At 42.7% G+C, this 16,684-nt stretch overlaps 1 protein-coding gene across 2 annotated transcripts in view; it reads right to left on the reverse strand.

The window, feature by feature from the left end:
* The window catches only part of RUNX1 (RUNX family transcription factor 1), a 271,101-nt gene that overhangs the window by 136,202 nt on the left and 118,215 nt on the right, over nt 1-16,684 (reverse strand). The gene's annotated exons all lie outside the window — the stretch shown is intronic.

Consider the following 16,684-nt stretch of genomic DNA (forward strand, 5'->3'; position numbering starts at 1 on the left):
CTGCTCTGAACATGCTTGAACAAATATAAATGTTCTTATTCACTCTCTTGACAAACGGATTTTTAAAAATGTGGTAGGCTCAACTGTGAACACACTCCTAAAAATCTGTAACAATAAGGTGAACTTAACTTTTCTAGGATACTTTGTACCCTTTAGATAGATTCATTCATCTGTGGGACAGATGAGTGCCCACCAGGTACTAAGTACTCTATGAGATTTGGGGAATTCCAGTAGGTATGGTTCTGGCTTTTAAAGGAGACAGATCTCTAACTGACGGGTTAGGCTGACACCCTGTGTGCCTTCAGAAAGGTGTGTGCTGGCTAAAAAGAGGGAGAATGCAGCTGCGTTTCACCTGTCCTGAATGGTCGGTGGAGGTTCTGAGTGGCGGTGATACCAGATTCAAGGGAGAAGCCCCTGAGATATGTGGTCCCTGCTGTATACTGTTTGGTGCAGTTTTCTCAATAGTTTTATGAGGTAGGTGCTTTATTTGCCCCTACAATATAGATAAAGAACCAAGGCTTGGAGAGAGTAAGTAATTTATCCAATGTCACACACCTAGTAAGAAGCACAGCACTTTACAGTTCTTAACTACTCTATTATTCAGGTGTTCCAAACCAGAACTCACAAAGTAATGTGGAGGGTAGGGTGGGAGGAAGGGCATTCCAGGAAGAGGAAACAGCAGGCTGGATGCATGGACTAAGGAAGGCCTATGGAGGAATTAGAGAACGTCAGAGCATCCTAAGCGACTTAAAAAGCAATGGCCGTCTTCAGCAATATGGATGGACCTAGAGATTGTCATCCTGAGTGGAGTAAGTCAGACAGAGAAGGAGAAATATTGTATGACACCCCTTATATGTGGAATCTAAGAAGAAATGATACAAAGGCACTTACAAAACAGAGAGAGACTGGCAGACTTAGGGAACGAACTTGTGGTTGCCTGTACACACTGCTACATTTAAAATGGATAACCAACCAGGACCTACTGTGTAGCACAGGGAACTCTGCCAAATGTCATGCGGGAGCCTGGATGGGAGGGGAGCTCGGGAGAATGGATACATGTATATGTATGGCTGAGTCCCTTGCTATTCACCTGAAACTAACACAGCATGGTTAATTGGCTATAGTTAGTTAGTTAGTTAGTGTTATTTTCTCCATCAGGTACGACTCTTTGTGTCCCCATGGACTGTAACCCACCAGGTTCCTCTGTCCTTGGAATTCTCTAGGTAAGGATACTGGAGTGGGTAGCCATTCTATACCCATCTTCCCTACTCAGGAATCAAACCCAAGTCTCCCGCATTACAGGCGAATCCTTTACCATTTGAAGCACCAAAGAAAGTGAAAGTGAAGTCGTGTCTGACTCTTTGCGACCCCATGGACTCTTGACTGGAAAATCCCATGGACGGAGGAGCCTGGTGGGCTGCAGTCCATGGGGTCGCTAAGAGTCGGACACGACTGAGCGACTTCACTTTCACTTTTCACTTTCATGCATTGGAGAAGGAAATGGCAACCCACTCCAGTGTTCTTGCCTGGAGAATCCCAGGGACGGGGGAGCCTCATGGGCTGCCATCTTTGGGGTCGCACAGAGTCGGACACAGCTGAAGCAACTTAGCAGCAGCAGCAGCAGGACTCTAGCCTACCAGGCTCCTCAGTCCATGGGATTCTCCAGGCAAGTGTACTGGAGTGGGTTGCCATTTCCTTCTCCAGGGGATCTTCCCAACCCAGGGATTAAACCCGGGTCTCCAGCACTGCAGGCAGACGCTTTACCGTCTGAGCCACCAGGGAAGCCATTATGCCCCAATACAAAATAAAAAGTTTAAAATAATTTGTAGACATTAAAAACAATTGCCTCCTGAAACCCTCAGTGTTTAGACTTGGAGGGGAGCCCCTGGTTTCTGTATCCCTCATTTTCCTTCTGGGTAGGGTCGCAACTGTGACCTCCAGAGAACCCCGACAGTAGGAACCCATGATATTATCTGCCTGATTTGGGTCCCTGCCACTTGTAAGCTTCTGGTATAAACATATGGAAAACATAAAAATCATTTTTACGGAATAAATATGTATCTACCGTGGACTGATGGTTTTTTCTAAGCCAGATACTCTTCCAAGTACTTCTCATGTATTAACATTCTAAGTCTTCACAGCCAGCCTTAGAGGTAGGTCCCAAGATGGTTCTCTTTTACAGAGCAAAATAAATCGCAAGGAAGATAAGCAACTTGTTTCTGCTAAAACAGCAAGGAATGGGCAGGGCCATGATTTGGAGCACACAGAGGTCCCCCAAATTGCAGATGGATTTTGCCAACGTCCTCCTTTTGTGTCAGATTCTCAAGGCCAACTTTCTCTCCCTGGAGTTATGCAGTGAGGTTCTTGGTCCACCCTTTCTGAGATTGCTGATCCCTGGTGGTTAGGACAGGTGTCTACACAGCTCAGGGAGCCCAGAATGCCAAGTGGAGATACTGAGCACTTGAGGCTGTTGATCCCCTTTCATCCTGTGCAGCAGCAGAGATGAACTGTCTATATTTAAGTGGACCTCTTCAAGGGGCAGGCTGTCACTGTCCATTAGCTTTGTGGTTTCCATTTCTTTCCAGGTTACAACTGGACTTGTGAAACAACCGAGCGGGGATGACCTGGGTCCCTCTCGTCTTGAACTAGCAGTTGTGTTCATTTTTTAAGTCACAATGTTATGAAAACTGGAGGCACAATTCTCCAGAGTCAGAACTTGATCTCAAACATGATTCTAATTATAGTTATTACAAAAAAAAAAAAAAAAACAAAACCCACACGACCTCCACAACCCCTACCACTTAGTTGCTAACTTTATAAAACCTAGATGTCCCGTGGGAATTTAAAGTACGCATGAGTAAAACGGAACTCGGGGCCAACCCCACACCTTCCTGTCGTCCCCATTTCTCTGAGCAGAAATTCTGTCACTCGTCCCTCAAGGGAGACGCTCACTCCTTTCTCAACATTGCGATTCTGTCAGTTTTGCCTCCTCATGCTTGGTGCACATTTCTCTACTCCTTCCCACCCCCAGTGTTTCTTCGGCCTGCCGTGTTCTCTCTAGAGTTGATTATTTCTTTCCCTGCATCTGGCTTTGACCCCAGGTTGCCATCACCTTCCATGTCACTACTGTAACATCTTCTATATTCAGGCCCAAATGCATTTCCATGCCGGGAAAACTTCTGCAGTCACTCACCATGGAGGCCCCGCCCGCTGGATCTCTGTGTCTCCTGCCTTCCTCCTCTTGAGTCTCCGGCTCTGGTTGTGCTGACTCCTTTGTGTTTTCCTAGCACATTAGGCCTTCCCTCACTCACGCGGTGACCCCCTCCAGTACCCATGGTACGTCTGGATCCTGCCCCGGTGATGATTTACTTGCTTCTCTTCTCCATGGCTCCATCATCAGTCCATCTGCAGATCCTGGCCCACGGCTAGGCTGCAGTGAGGCTCATCCCCTCATTTCCTGCCCACGAAGAATTCAGTTCAACTAGACTTCAGTAGACCTTTGGTGACCACTGACAGTGCTAGGCTCTGTGCTCTGTGCCGGGAATACAGAGGCTCCTGGGGCATGGTTCTCATCCTTAAGGGACACCAGGCTATGAGTCAACATCCACAAGGTGTACTGGTGGCCCTGGGAGAGTGGTGACTAATTCTCTCCGGGGGTCCGGATTCCTGGAGCTATGATGTCAACGTTGGGCTTGTGGAAGGATGAATCGGAAATTGGACGGGGGTGGTGGTGATGGTAGGAACTGGTGAGGAGGCATTCTGGTTAGAATGAGCAATATGTGAACAGGTGTGATGGTGCAAAAGAAGAAGGCGTCTGAGGGGCTCCTGTGTGGTTTAGCAAGTCTCCTGGGGCCTGAGACTCAAGAGGACAGCAAGAGCTAGCTGGAAAAGTACTTTGTTTACTATGCTAAAATTAAAATTTAATTTAAAATTTAATTTTTAAAGTTAAAATTGTATCCCCTTCCCTGGAGTGTCTGCTTCTCCATCTTCCCTACCAAGATCCACCCAAGTGCAATGAAATCCATCAACCCTTTCAAAACTATCTCGTCCTTCTAGAATAATTCTATGAATTTCCATAGCATTGGTAGTTTGGGTCATTTAGCTGAACACTTAATTTTACAGGTCTTTTATTGTTCTCTAACTGCATCCTGGGAGACTTTTTGCTTCCTCAGTGCTTTGGATCAAATATGTTGAAGTTCTAACTCCTAGTTTATCTGTGAAGGTGACCTTTTTGGAAATAGGGCCATTGCAGTTATAATCAAGTTAAGAGGAGGGTTATTAGTGTGGGCCTTAATCCAATATGGCTAAGGTCCTTATAAGAAGAGGAAATTCCATAGGATGACATAGACACTTTAAAGGCTACATGATGTCAGGAGTAGAGATTAGAGTGATGTGTCCAGAAGTCAAGGAACCCCAAGGATTGCCAGCAACCACCAGAAGCTATAAAGAAGGAAGAGCTGTCCCCTAAAGATGTCAGAGGGAGTATGGCCTTGCTGACACCTTGATTTCGGACTTTGGGAACTGCAAGACAATACGTTTCTGTTGTTTTAAGCCTTGACGTCTGTGGTACTTTGTTAAGGCAGCTGCAGGAAACTAATATTCCAACTAAATCATAAGTTCCTTAGAGGCTGAAAATAGATGGTATATTTTAGCATCATTACAGCGTAGCTCAGAAACGTGTTCAGGAAACCTCATTTACTGCCCGAGTGCTTGGAGTGGGGGTGGGGTTTACAAGGTTAGGAAGGGCAGAGAGTTTTGTCTGTTACCCAAGTGCCAGTGCTGTGGTGGGCCTTCCTGGGCATCTCATTTAGCCATGGAAAAGCTGGGTTTCTCCCCATTAAATTTACCCTCTTCCATGGCGATGAAAGGCAACACTAAGGGTAGAACATGCACAATTGTTCTAGAAGGTGAAACTTCGAGTAACTTTGATCCACTTTTTGCTTGGTTATAATTTCTAGGTTTTTAAAAAATGAACAGGTATTACTTTCATGATAAAAGGCATGTATTGTCTTTTTAAAGGCAAATGTCTTGCGTGCCCAACATGAAAAGACAGCACATTTTTATTCTTGATTGATTAAATCTGTCAGCATTTGGATCCACAGCAAACACAAACTTGGGTTTTTCTAAAGCTCTTTGGGGCTTCTCATAAGCAATGTTTTGAACAGATCAGGTTAAGGTATGTGAAAGCGTCATTCCAAGTGGGATTTTTTAATAATGCAATAAGAACTGAAGATTTAGTAGGGGGATTTTTTTTTTCCTAAGCATAGGAAGAAGCAGGTAGTTGTTTATGATTCTTTGTATGCAGCATTTCAGTTTTTCTCTTGGTCAGACAGATAAAACAAATGTTCCTTGAAGACATCACACCTTCCATCGAAAATCAAAATTTCTCAACAGAAAAATGCAAGGATAGTGAGAGAGGCAGGCACTGTCTACAATCAGTGGCTCAGTAGCCCTGTGATTTTTTTTCCCTTCCCCCTGCATCTCTTTCCCCAGATGTCCTGGGCTTTTCCACTTGGCAAAAGTGCTGTCAAGGGCTTCCCAGGTGGCTCAGTGGTAAAGAATCCTCCTGCACTGTAGGAGACACGGGTTTGATCCCTGGGTTGGGAAGATCCCCTGGAGAAGGGCATGGCCACACACTCCAGTATTCTTGTCTGGAAAATCCCATAGACAGAGGAGCCTGGTGGGTTATAGTCCATGGGGTCGCAAAGAGTTGGGCATGACTGAGCAAATAAAACACGACAACAAAGTGCTGACAAAGGATGAACTGTGGGAACCAGTTGCCTGCACAGTGAGTTGCTGAGCCAGAAGTGGACAAGAAAACAAAAACGGTGAACTCAAACATTTCAGAAAGTTTGGAGCAGGGAGAAAATTGATGAAGAAAATGAGTGCATTAAAGAACAGCATTTATGGGGTGCCGACCCAGGGAGAGAACTCAATCTTGGAAAGCAGCACTCAAGAACAAACAACAGTAGCTTGGACTTCGGCTTTCTTTTCCCTTGCCACACTCCCTGCAACACAGAATGCATACACGCTAAGCTACCTGTGTGGTTTCTTCTGGTGCACAATTGTAGGGTAACTTGATAGTCGATCAGTAATCAGTTTACCATTTGCTGACTGGATAGCTCAGTTGGTAAAGAATCTGCCTGCAATTCGGGAGACCTAGGTTCCATCCCTGGGTTGGGAAGATCCTCTGGAGGAGGGAAAGGCTACCCACTCCAGTATTCTGGCCTGGAGAATTCCATGGGGTCGCAAAGAGTCGGACATGACTGAGCAACTCTCACTTTTCGCCTATGAGGCAATTACTTTTCCAGAGATGCGCTGTTTAGGATAGAAGTCAGTGGGTGGTATGCAAAGGCCCTGTTCTAGAGGTGGTCCCTCTTCTCTTCTGTTTGTTGGGTGGATGGGGCAACTCCTTTCTCTCAAGGCATTTCCTTTGTTTATAGAAACTTGCTTGTACGTTTGGACTCTGAATTCTGTACATTTCCCTTGCGTTGACTTGGTAATTTGCAGAAGCGCCATTTTTGAGCATTGTAGCATTGTACACTGGCTATGTTAGAGCATGGTAAGGATGCTAGTAGAACAGATTAGACATAGTGTCTGCTGCATAGCATATACTTGAAACAGGTTGTCTGAAAAGAGTTTGCTTTAGGGACACCATCACACCACCTGTTGCATTGATGATATTCAGAGGTTTTAATGCATCCATTAATGTATCATCTAGTCTGCTATAATAACTCTAGTAATGTAATGTCTCTTCTAGAACAGTGATTCTCAACTTTGACCATACATTAATGATTATCTGAAGAGGTTTTAAAAATTATGATGCCAAGGCTACTGCCCAGACCAAATGAAATCAGAATCCCTGAGAGTGGGACCCAGTCATTGGAATTCTTGAGAAACTCCCCAGTTGATTTCATTAAGAAGCACAATTTGAGGACTATTTACTACTCCAGACTAGAGCTAGGCTATCTAAAAGTAGCTACTAGTCTTATGCGGTAATTTGAATTTGCTATCATTTAATATGAATTCCTCAGCTGCAATAACCAATTCTTAAGCACTTAATAGCCACATGGTGGCTACCACAAGGGAGAGAGTAGATTGTAGAAAGTGCTCATCATGGCAGAAATTCCACTGGACAGCGTTACTCTACAGTCTAGAGTTTTAGATTTATGTCTAGTTCTTCATCTTAAATGAATACCAAACAACCACATAATTGACAAGAATTTTAAGTAAAATATTTTTGAATATTGTTATCATTTCTCTATCTTGACATCCATCTCTGAAAGGGTCAAGTTACAATCAGAAAGGTAATTAAAACAATTTAAGATTTTCTGGACAAAGCTACATCCTTCTTGGGAGAAGGAGATCTGATGTACAGGGCAAAGCAGTAGTGTGCTTTCTTGAATCATAGTAGTGGTTGGGGTCCATGGTGGTTGTCCAAGCCCTGTAGAAGGGGCACTCCTTCCAGAATGCACTGATGAATTCTGGGGCTCAGAAAGGTCCATACGACCTTATAAGTTTCTTTCTCTAGATCTCCTTGGGATTTCACTTTGTGGATAAAATCCTCTTTAGAACTGTTCATATTCTGCCCCCAATTTTGGAATCTGTAAGGAAGCATCTAGGATGCCCCCTTTATGACAACTCTGGACCAGCCTGAAGCAACTTGCCACCAAAAACTAGAAGGTTAGAAGCAGATTTATCCTCAAAGTTAATAATACAACTTATTAAATGCAGTCCTTATTTGGAAAAATCAGATATATAAGTCAGAACTTTCAACAAACTCCTGAATTCAACAGTGGGTTGCTATTTCCTTCTCCAGGGGATCTTCTTGACCCAGGGATCAGGATATCTAGAATTGCAGGTGGATTCTTTACCACTGAGCCACCAGGGAAGTCCCAAGAAGAAGATGTATTTATTTAGAGGTTTGATTATAAAACACTCCTATAGCAACACTATTGATCTTAGGGGAAAAAGCAAAGTGGAATGTGGAATCCAGTAGTCAACTTGGAAATAACATCATTTTGATAAATTCACTCCATTTAAACTAATGGAAATAGATTTATCCCCAGAAATTTTTTTTTTGGTGAGGAGAGGGACGGGAGACAACAGAAAAAAGGCATCCAGGGAGGATACTGATTTCTTTGCTCTTTACCTAAGGTAGATTCTCAAATTTTTGACTTTTTATGGAGCTTACCAAGGTGCCCAGATCAGTCCTTCAGTGGAAAGGGATTTTGACTGAACAACAGAATCACCAAGGGAAAAACTAGTGCTGGTTTTGCTAAAATACTGATGAAGACAATTTTAAAAAATACTCAATATATGATTCCTGTAAGGAGAAGAAGTGACATGAACAAGAACGCTGGTTCTTCAAGAGATAAAACTAAGAACCATCTTGAGCCCTTCAGTAGGGTCCAACTATAGTAATTTTTACTTAAGTCAGTTTTCTGTTGTCCTTTTGCATTCCCCTTCACCAAACACACACACACACACACACACACACACACACACACACACACACACACACAAGCATGTGTGTAGGAGACTCCTCACAGTAGCCTCCTGAGACCTCTGAATGGGGCTATCTGTGTATTCTTTGAACTGTCTTGGAAAATTTCTAATATTTAAGTATTCATATATACACCATAGCAGATACAAAGAAGTATCACAAAATTGTTTGTTCTTTAAGGATAAGGATGCCCCATATCTAGAGCCAGTTACTCAATTCTAAGGTCATACCCATTTTCTTCTCGATTTATAGAAAGATGATGATAGTTTGTCTCCCAGGAATTTCATGGTTGGTTCTGCTGGGTATTTCATATTTACTAACCAGCAAACTCAGGCTTCCCTGGTAGCTTAGCTGGTAAAAAATCCACCTGTACTGTGGGAGACCTGGGTTGGATCCCTGGGTTGGGAAGATTCCCTAGAGGAGGGCATGGCAACCCATTCCAGTATTCTTGCCTGGAGAATCCCATAGACAGAGAAACCTGGTGGGCTGCAGTCCATGGGGTCACAAAGAGTTGGACATGACTGACTGACTAAGCTGAGCATAGCACAGCATAAGGATTGTCTAATTTATCGCTGAATTTTTCTTTGTGATTCTTGGAGCCTAAAATCCTGATGAATGTATACAGGGGATTTTGAAGTGGTTTGTGGTAGTTATTCTTACACACCTATGCCAAGAAATGACTGACTCCTTAAAAAATGTCTCCAATAATATTATTATTTTTCTAAGTGTCTGGAAGATAGAGTCTTTGTTTACTAGGGATTTTTTATAATTGAAAACAGGTTAATCAACATATCTTGCTGTTAACAAAAACAACTAACAGTAGCAATTAAACACTCTGAACCTAAGGTAGATTCTAGATTACTAATTTTTTTCTGACCAGAGGAACTACAGCAGGGATGGCCAAATAAGGTTCAGCTGGAGTCTCAGTTCTGATCAATTGGTACAGTCTGAGGATTCTGAAACCATGACTCAGATTCAGGAGAAAAGAGTGCTGTGATCAATTATTTATGTCTGCAATAGGCAAGGGGTGAGGGGAAGGTGTGGGGGTATACATGCCAGATACTTCCAATCTCCAGACTAAGGCATTTGGAGAAGATAGTGGAAGATAAGGCAGTACAGGAAGGTTGGGTTCAGGTTGAAATTTGTATCTCTTTCTGTAGGCAGTGGAGTCATGGAAGAGTCTTGAGCATGATGGAAGTATGATCAGATTTGAGTTTATAGGCAACCAGCTGGGCCATGTCTGTAAGATGAATTGAAGTGGGACAGTGTACCCGAATAGGAGTTCATACAAAGAGACAAGGAAAAAGCAAATGTAAGAAACATTAGAATTTCCCAGGAGCCAATGAAAACCATGAAATTTCCACTTTGGATGATTTATTCATAGAGAGTCTTGTTCTTCTCTGTATCATTTCCCAAATAGAATGCTTTGTATATCATAGACATTATAAAACTGGATAATGAATTGCTCAGAGGTTAAAGCATCTGCCTGGAATGCTGGAGACCGGGATTCGATCCCTGGGTTGGGAAGATCCCCTGAAGAAGGAAATGGCAACCTACTCCAGTACTCTTGCCTGGAGAATCCCATGGAGGGAGGAGCCTGGTAGGCTACAGTCCATGGGGTCGCAAAGAGTCAGACACGACTGAGCGACTTCACTCACTTCACTTTATATATATGAGGGGATGGAGGAATGAATGAGTTAGTGAATGAAAACTAGGAGGAGATAGCTTTTACTACATTTTGAGTTTGAGGTGTTGGTAGAGCCTCTATGGAGGAAACGTGCCCAGGCCAGATGCAGTTCCCCAAGTTTCTCCAATCATGACACCACTGAAAGGTTATAGATTCCTTTCTCTTAGCAACTATTTTCAATGCATCACTTTCCCCTATAGCTGGGCCAAGATGCTCCTTTAGGAAACCATGCCAGAGGTCTTTACCCATCTAAAACAATGACTACTTATTGAGGACTCAAACTACATACTTTGTGTGGTCCAGTATGTCATTAAACCTTTATGACTACCTAATATTTCATGCATGCTCCATTGCTTAGTCGTATCCAACTCTTCAGACCCCATGGACTGTAGACTGCCAGGCTCTCTGTCCATGGAATTTTCCAGGCAAAATACTGGAGTGGGTTGTCATTTCCTTCTCCAGCAGATGGGGAGAGTTTATTTCCACTTTCTGCAGAAACAGAGACCAAGCCTTGGAGAGGTTGAACCACCTGCCAAAGCCCACAGAGTCGGTTACTAACTCAAGAAGCAGAGCCCAGAATTAGACCCCAGGCCTATTTCATTTTCTCATGCTGCCTCTCATTCTCATCACCTGCCTCCCAGGTGATCTATTCTAAAAGAATGCTCATCCCAGGCTGTTAATTTCATGTCAACTGATCATGTATGGTGAACCCTGCATCACACTTTGCATTTTCTATGCTTACCTTCTTCCTTGTTAATTTGCCTCGTCCCTACTCCTGTGACCACTTAGATGTTCTTCCCTGTTGCCCAGACCCATCTGGGTCCTCATTGCGTCTGGGTTCTCTTTTATGCTCTCACTTTCTGCTATTTCTCTCATTGGTACGGACGCATCTAGGTGCATAGTGATCACGCATCTTTGGAGAAACCCAAGATAATCTGTGTAAGAAAACATGGGACAAATGTGGGTGCATTGTGGTATGGGTTTAGCTGCTGGCTTTTACCAGGGATTGGAGAGGCTTATGCATAAGACATTGACTGTTTATTCTGGAAAATTATGTGAAGTTGTTTAGAACTAAACACCTCTTTTCTAACCTATAGGCCACTTGCCTTCTACACTCAGCACCATGAGACACATGATTGTTATAGGCTACATATGGGCCTGCAGGCCTGTTTCCCAAACCCACATAACTAGGTCAGAGGACATCCGGAGCTAGGTTGTGATGCGGTGATGCTGTTTACATTGATTTGTTTCAGTGACTCTAACACGGTAAGTTACTAATGATACACTTGACGTGGGATATTTTAGAAGTGGCGGGACGTTACCCATCCTTCACCAAGTTTGGGTGTGCTTTTTTGAAAACCAACTTCGGACAAGTTGGAGTCATTAAGATTTATTACCAGAAAAGGAAACTGATTCCATTGTTTTACTACATTCAATGTGTACCGAGGTGAATGTAGAAAATTGTCAAGGCCTAGGTTCCTATTTTGGAGAAGGAAATGGCAACCCACTCCAGTGTTCTTGCCTGGAGAATCCCAGGGTCGGGGGAGCCTGGTGGGCTGCCGTCTATGGGGTCGCACAGAGTCGGACACGACTGAAGTGACTTACTAGTAGCAGCAGGTTCCTATTTAAATAAAAAATTCCTATGTCTTGCCTTAGTCTTTGGTTTGACTTGGCATGCAATACACTGCCCAAGAGAGTTTACCGAAGCAGACAAGGGTCTCTCAGTTCAGCTTGGTTTTGACCTTCATGTCATGCCCAACTGGCTACCTATATCTTGGTCTGGCTTGCTTTGTCTTGCCAGGTGTTGGGAACCTTGGCCCTGGAGGTGCTAAAGAATTACAAGGATTCCAAAATGTGAATGCACAGGCTGACTAATGTGCTGGTGTTTTAGGGGTCATGAAGGCCATGTCAGAGAAGCAGAAGGGCAGTGTGGAGGGCCATGGTTTGTGGCTGCTGGCTCTGCAGGTCTAGCAGTGAGAGTGGAGGGTGTGATGGACTCAGAGAAGGTGGCTGTGTGGCTGTGAATCATGCCAAGAGCTGTGAAGTCAGGGGTGGGAGCTGGGTTGGAGAATAGGCACATGACCCATGTGTTCCACGGAGGTTTCACATGTCAAAGACATTCAGCCGCCCACCAGGAAACAGAAGTCCTTGCCTATTTCCCGCCTCTTTCCTTTCTCCCCCGCTCCCCCCCGCCAACTTTATTCATTTACTCTCTCTCACGGCCTTTCTCTTTCACACTTTTGTTTCTGTCTTCAACATTTGACGATTTAAAATATGATCTCTTTACAGCTAATGAATTCTTAAGCCAATGACATTTAAAACAGTGAAATTAATAAAAAGGATTAGAAAGGAAACCAAAATATACTTCTATAATTAAAATAATGTGTTTCTCACATGTCCACTGATTCTAGTTGACTGCTCTTGAGGAACATAAAGAGAACCAAGAAATGGATCCCACAGTTGCGGGCTCTCCTTCCACACCACCCTTTCCCTTTACAGAAATCATGGGATATTTCTCTTCAGGATGGAAGTTGGAGTGAAACTGGGCTTAAATCCTGACTCCAAAAATTCAACATTATATGACCTTGAGGTAAGTACCTGTTTTCTTAGCTTCTCCTTTGCTACTCAGATAATACCTTCACAAACATACACAATATGGAAGTTTAAGAAAGATAAATCAAATGTCTGGGAAATGTGACTCTGAACATTTTTCAACAGCACTCTGGATTCAGGGATTTGGTATTGGTGGTAATCATACAGATGTGAGAGTTGGACTATAAAGAAAGCTGAGTGCTGAAGAATTGATGCTTTTGAACTGTGGTGTTGCAGAAGACTCTTGAGAGTCCCTTGGATAGCAAGGAGATCAAACCAGTCCATTCTAAAGGAAGTCAATACTGAATAATCATTGGAAGTACTGATGCTGAAGCTGAAACTCCAATATTCTGGCCACCTGATATGAAGAGCCAACTCATTAGAAAAGATCCTGATGCTGGGAAAGATTGAAGGTAGGAAGAGAAGGGGATGACAGAGGATGAGATGGTTGGATGGTATCACTGACTCAGTGGACATGAGTTTAAGCAAGCTCCGGGAGATGGTGAAGGACAGGAAGCCTGGAGTGCTACAGTCCATGGGGTCGCAAAGAGTCAAACACAACTTAGCAACTGAACAACAACCACACTTAGAAGAGACCTATACTTATGAGACCACACTCAGAAGAGGTCCAGCAGCCCGCCTTCTAGATCAGAATGCCTATGTGAGCACCGACTGTGAATTCATTTATAACCTAAACGCTATTTGTCCACATCCATCAAATAAAACCTGAGACTTAAAGACCCAAGCCAAAGTGTTCATTCACTTCTTTAGATTCATTTCTGATAACCGTTGAAAATTCAGTCTCTCTGTTTTTTTTTTTTTTTTACAATAGCCCTCTGTCATTTCCAGAAAATGTTTTAAATTAGTATAAAACTTGGCTAAATTTAGCTTTTATAGAAGAACAAATAAAACATAATTAACTGTTTAAAGAAGAAAACAAAAACCACATGAAGGCATGGGAGTTGCTGGCGAGAAATCTAACAGTAGTGTTTGGTAGCTAACCCGTCTCCTGTGTAACAGATGTTCACGAATTTCAATGGAAACAGGATGGGCGTCCGTGCAGAGGGCGTTGCTGATAAAAAAGCTGGTAACTGCATACACGTAGGAGTCCGGTACAAGTGTGGTGTTTCAGCTCTAATTGCCCAGAGATGGGTTCTCAAGAACACTGGAGTGGACAGAGGAAAAACTGTCTCAGTGTGGTCAGAAACCTCGGTAGACAGATGCTCTGAGAGCCCTGGCAAGCAGGTTGCCCCCTTAGTAACTGTTTGCTTGCTAATAATTGCCAGCCCATGTGGAAGATCACGTGTTCTATTTTAAGGCTCTGGAGGCATTCCTCTCTGCTTTTAGCAGAACATATACCATCTCCTGTAATTTCTATGTAAATACTTGCGAGTTGAACAAGTTTTTTTCTCCCTATCCAGACTACTATTTATGACTGTTCACTAGGAAAAGGGGTTAATTTGATTTAAAAGCTAAAAATGATTGTTTGGCTTCAAAAAAGGTATTTAAAAAATTCTCCATAGAACAGAGAGAGACAAAGGATTCTATTGTGCCCCGACCTAGGCGCGCCGTGTCTTTTTCCTCTGTGTACAGACAGAAGGTTTGGCCCAAAGCACAAACGATTATGCACAGATGGGTCCAATCTTTGTCACCTAATAAAGACTCATTAAATCAAAGGCCAGGTTATCATTTATTCTGCCTGACTGACTAATGCAACATTCTTTCTTTCATGCAGTCTTTTCTTAATACTCAAACAATTATCATTATTATTATTATTGTTGGTACTGTAATATTTTTAAGACGCCGATGGACCTGGGAGAGTGCCATTGTGACATGATGGCTCTGAGCCAAAAAACTATAGTCATCTATTGTTGAGAACTGGAACGCCTTGGGTGACTCGCAGAGGCGCTGGGGTAATGTGTCTGCACTGATCCCAACAAGTTCATCGGCTAGTTCTGCTTATATTCCTCCGTCTCTGCATTTTATCTCCTTTGAAATGAATAAATAAAATAAATAATAATTAATTTTACATACATTAATAACATATGAAATAGATTTAAAACAAATGGCATAACCCATAAGCACCTTGTAAGATGAACTCATTAACAATCACTCTTAACTTGAAGTCCCTCTAAACATTCCATGGCGCTTTTCCTTAGTGGCTTAGGCAGTAAAGAATCTGCCTGCAGTGCAGGAAAACCGGGGTTCGATCCCTGGATTGGGAAGATCCCCTGGAGAAGGAAATGGCAATCCACTGCAGTATTCTTGCCTGGAGAATTCCATAGACTGAGGCGCTTGAGGGCTACAGACCGTAGGGTCACAAGACTTGGGCTGACTTAGCAACTACACCACCATGACTAAACCTTCCAGGAATGGTTTTCTTCAGTTGGAAAAATCTAAAACACTGGGTCCTAAAATGCTTTGAGGCTCAATGTGGGGTTCTGGGGTTCACCTTTTGTGCCATCCCTCATTCCATGAAGCAATGCAGACTCATAGTGAAAAAACATAAAGAAAAAGTACTCTGTCCCCTGGGTATGGGGATGGTAAGGGAGCATCCCATTCTGCATCAGTGAGCCTACTTTCCATATTTGGAGTTTTTATTTTTTAAAATACGGGAATACTTTCCGTATTTTGGAGTTTTTTTATTTTTTAAAGTCAATCAACTTTATTTTTTTTAAGTGAAGATAATCTTTTTTTTTTTTTTTTAAATGCCAGGTGAGATTGACCTTCCTGTCTCTAAAACTGTTTTCTCTTCAATTCAGGTAATGCAAAAGGCCTCTGAGCTCCAAAGAAATGAGACATTAAATTTACTATTTTTTTTAACATAATTCTCCCCAAAGATGCCAAATCTTATTATGCAAACTTCTAAGGGCCTTTATTGTGCAGGAAACCGTGCATTTCAGAACTTGCATAGGGCTAATTTTTTTCTTTTAAATTTATTTTTAATTGGAGGATAATTGCTTTACAATGTTCTGTTGGTTTCTACAACAACATGAATCAGCTATAAATATACTCATATCCCCTCCCTCTTGAGCCTTCCTCCCAAGCCCCCATCTACAGAGTGCTAGTTTATGGCTTCTAAGTTTATACTTTGATTAGTTGGAGAAATTAATAAACCATGAGTTATATAATATTCATAGTGAAAAGACCCTCTGTGACCAAGAAGAGACTGAGATAATAACTGCCTGTATGTATCACACATGGATTCTTTCAAGCAGTCTCATGCCAATTGCATTTCCAGGAGAGCTAAAGTTGTTATATTCTTTTTTCACTGAGGAGGAATCTCTTTCAAAGCCAAAAGGAAGTGAATTCTCTCAGTACTTGATATTTAACTACACTATTCCAGTCTCTAATTTATAACTAAATTAGTTCTCACTGGAACGATCTTCTCGCTCAAGCTTAGATACAGTCTCTTAGTCCAACATCTTGCTGAGGGTCTGTGCAGACAGGTTCTGTTTGTTTCCCTGTTCCTTTCCATTTTTGTCCTGCTCTGCATTTGCTCTTCCTTTTTCTCTTGGAACTTCATGCTTGTGTATCTGTGGGATCCTTCTGGCTACATCTGCCAAAGTGCTGAACACACATTGTTTAAAAATAAGGATGGATTCGACCAACGGTGCTGGGACTACTGGACATCCACATGCCAAAGAACAGTGGTGGTTAGGGGGAAATCTAGATACAGACCTTACATCCTTCACAAAAATGATCTCAAAATGAATCATAGGCCTAAATGCAAAACACAGAACCATAACACTCCTAGAAGGTACTGTAGTAGAAAATCCAGATGAGCTTGGGTTGGTTTAGCGACAATGCCAAAGGCACAGTCCAGGAAAGAGATAATTGGTATGCTGGCCTTGATTCAAATTAAAAACGTGTGCTTCTGTGAGACTGAGAAGAGAAGC

The sequence above is a fragment of the Ovis aries genome, chromosome 1 (genome assembly GCF_016772045.2).
Source record: "Ovis aries strain OAR_USU_Benz2616 breed Rambouillet chromosome 1, ARS-UI_Ramb_v3.0, whole genome shotgun sequence".
NCBI classification, from domain to species: domain Eukaryota; kingdom Metazoa; phylum Chordata; class Mammalia; order Artiodactyla; family Bovidae; genus Ovis; species Ovis aries.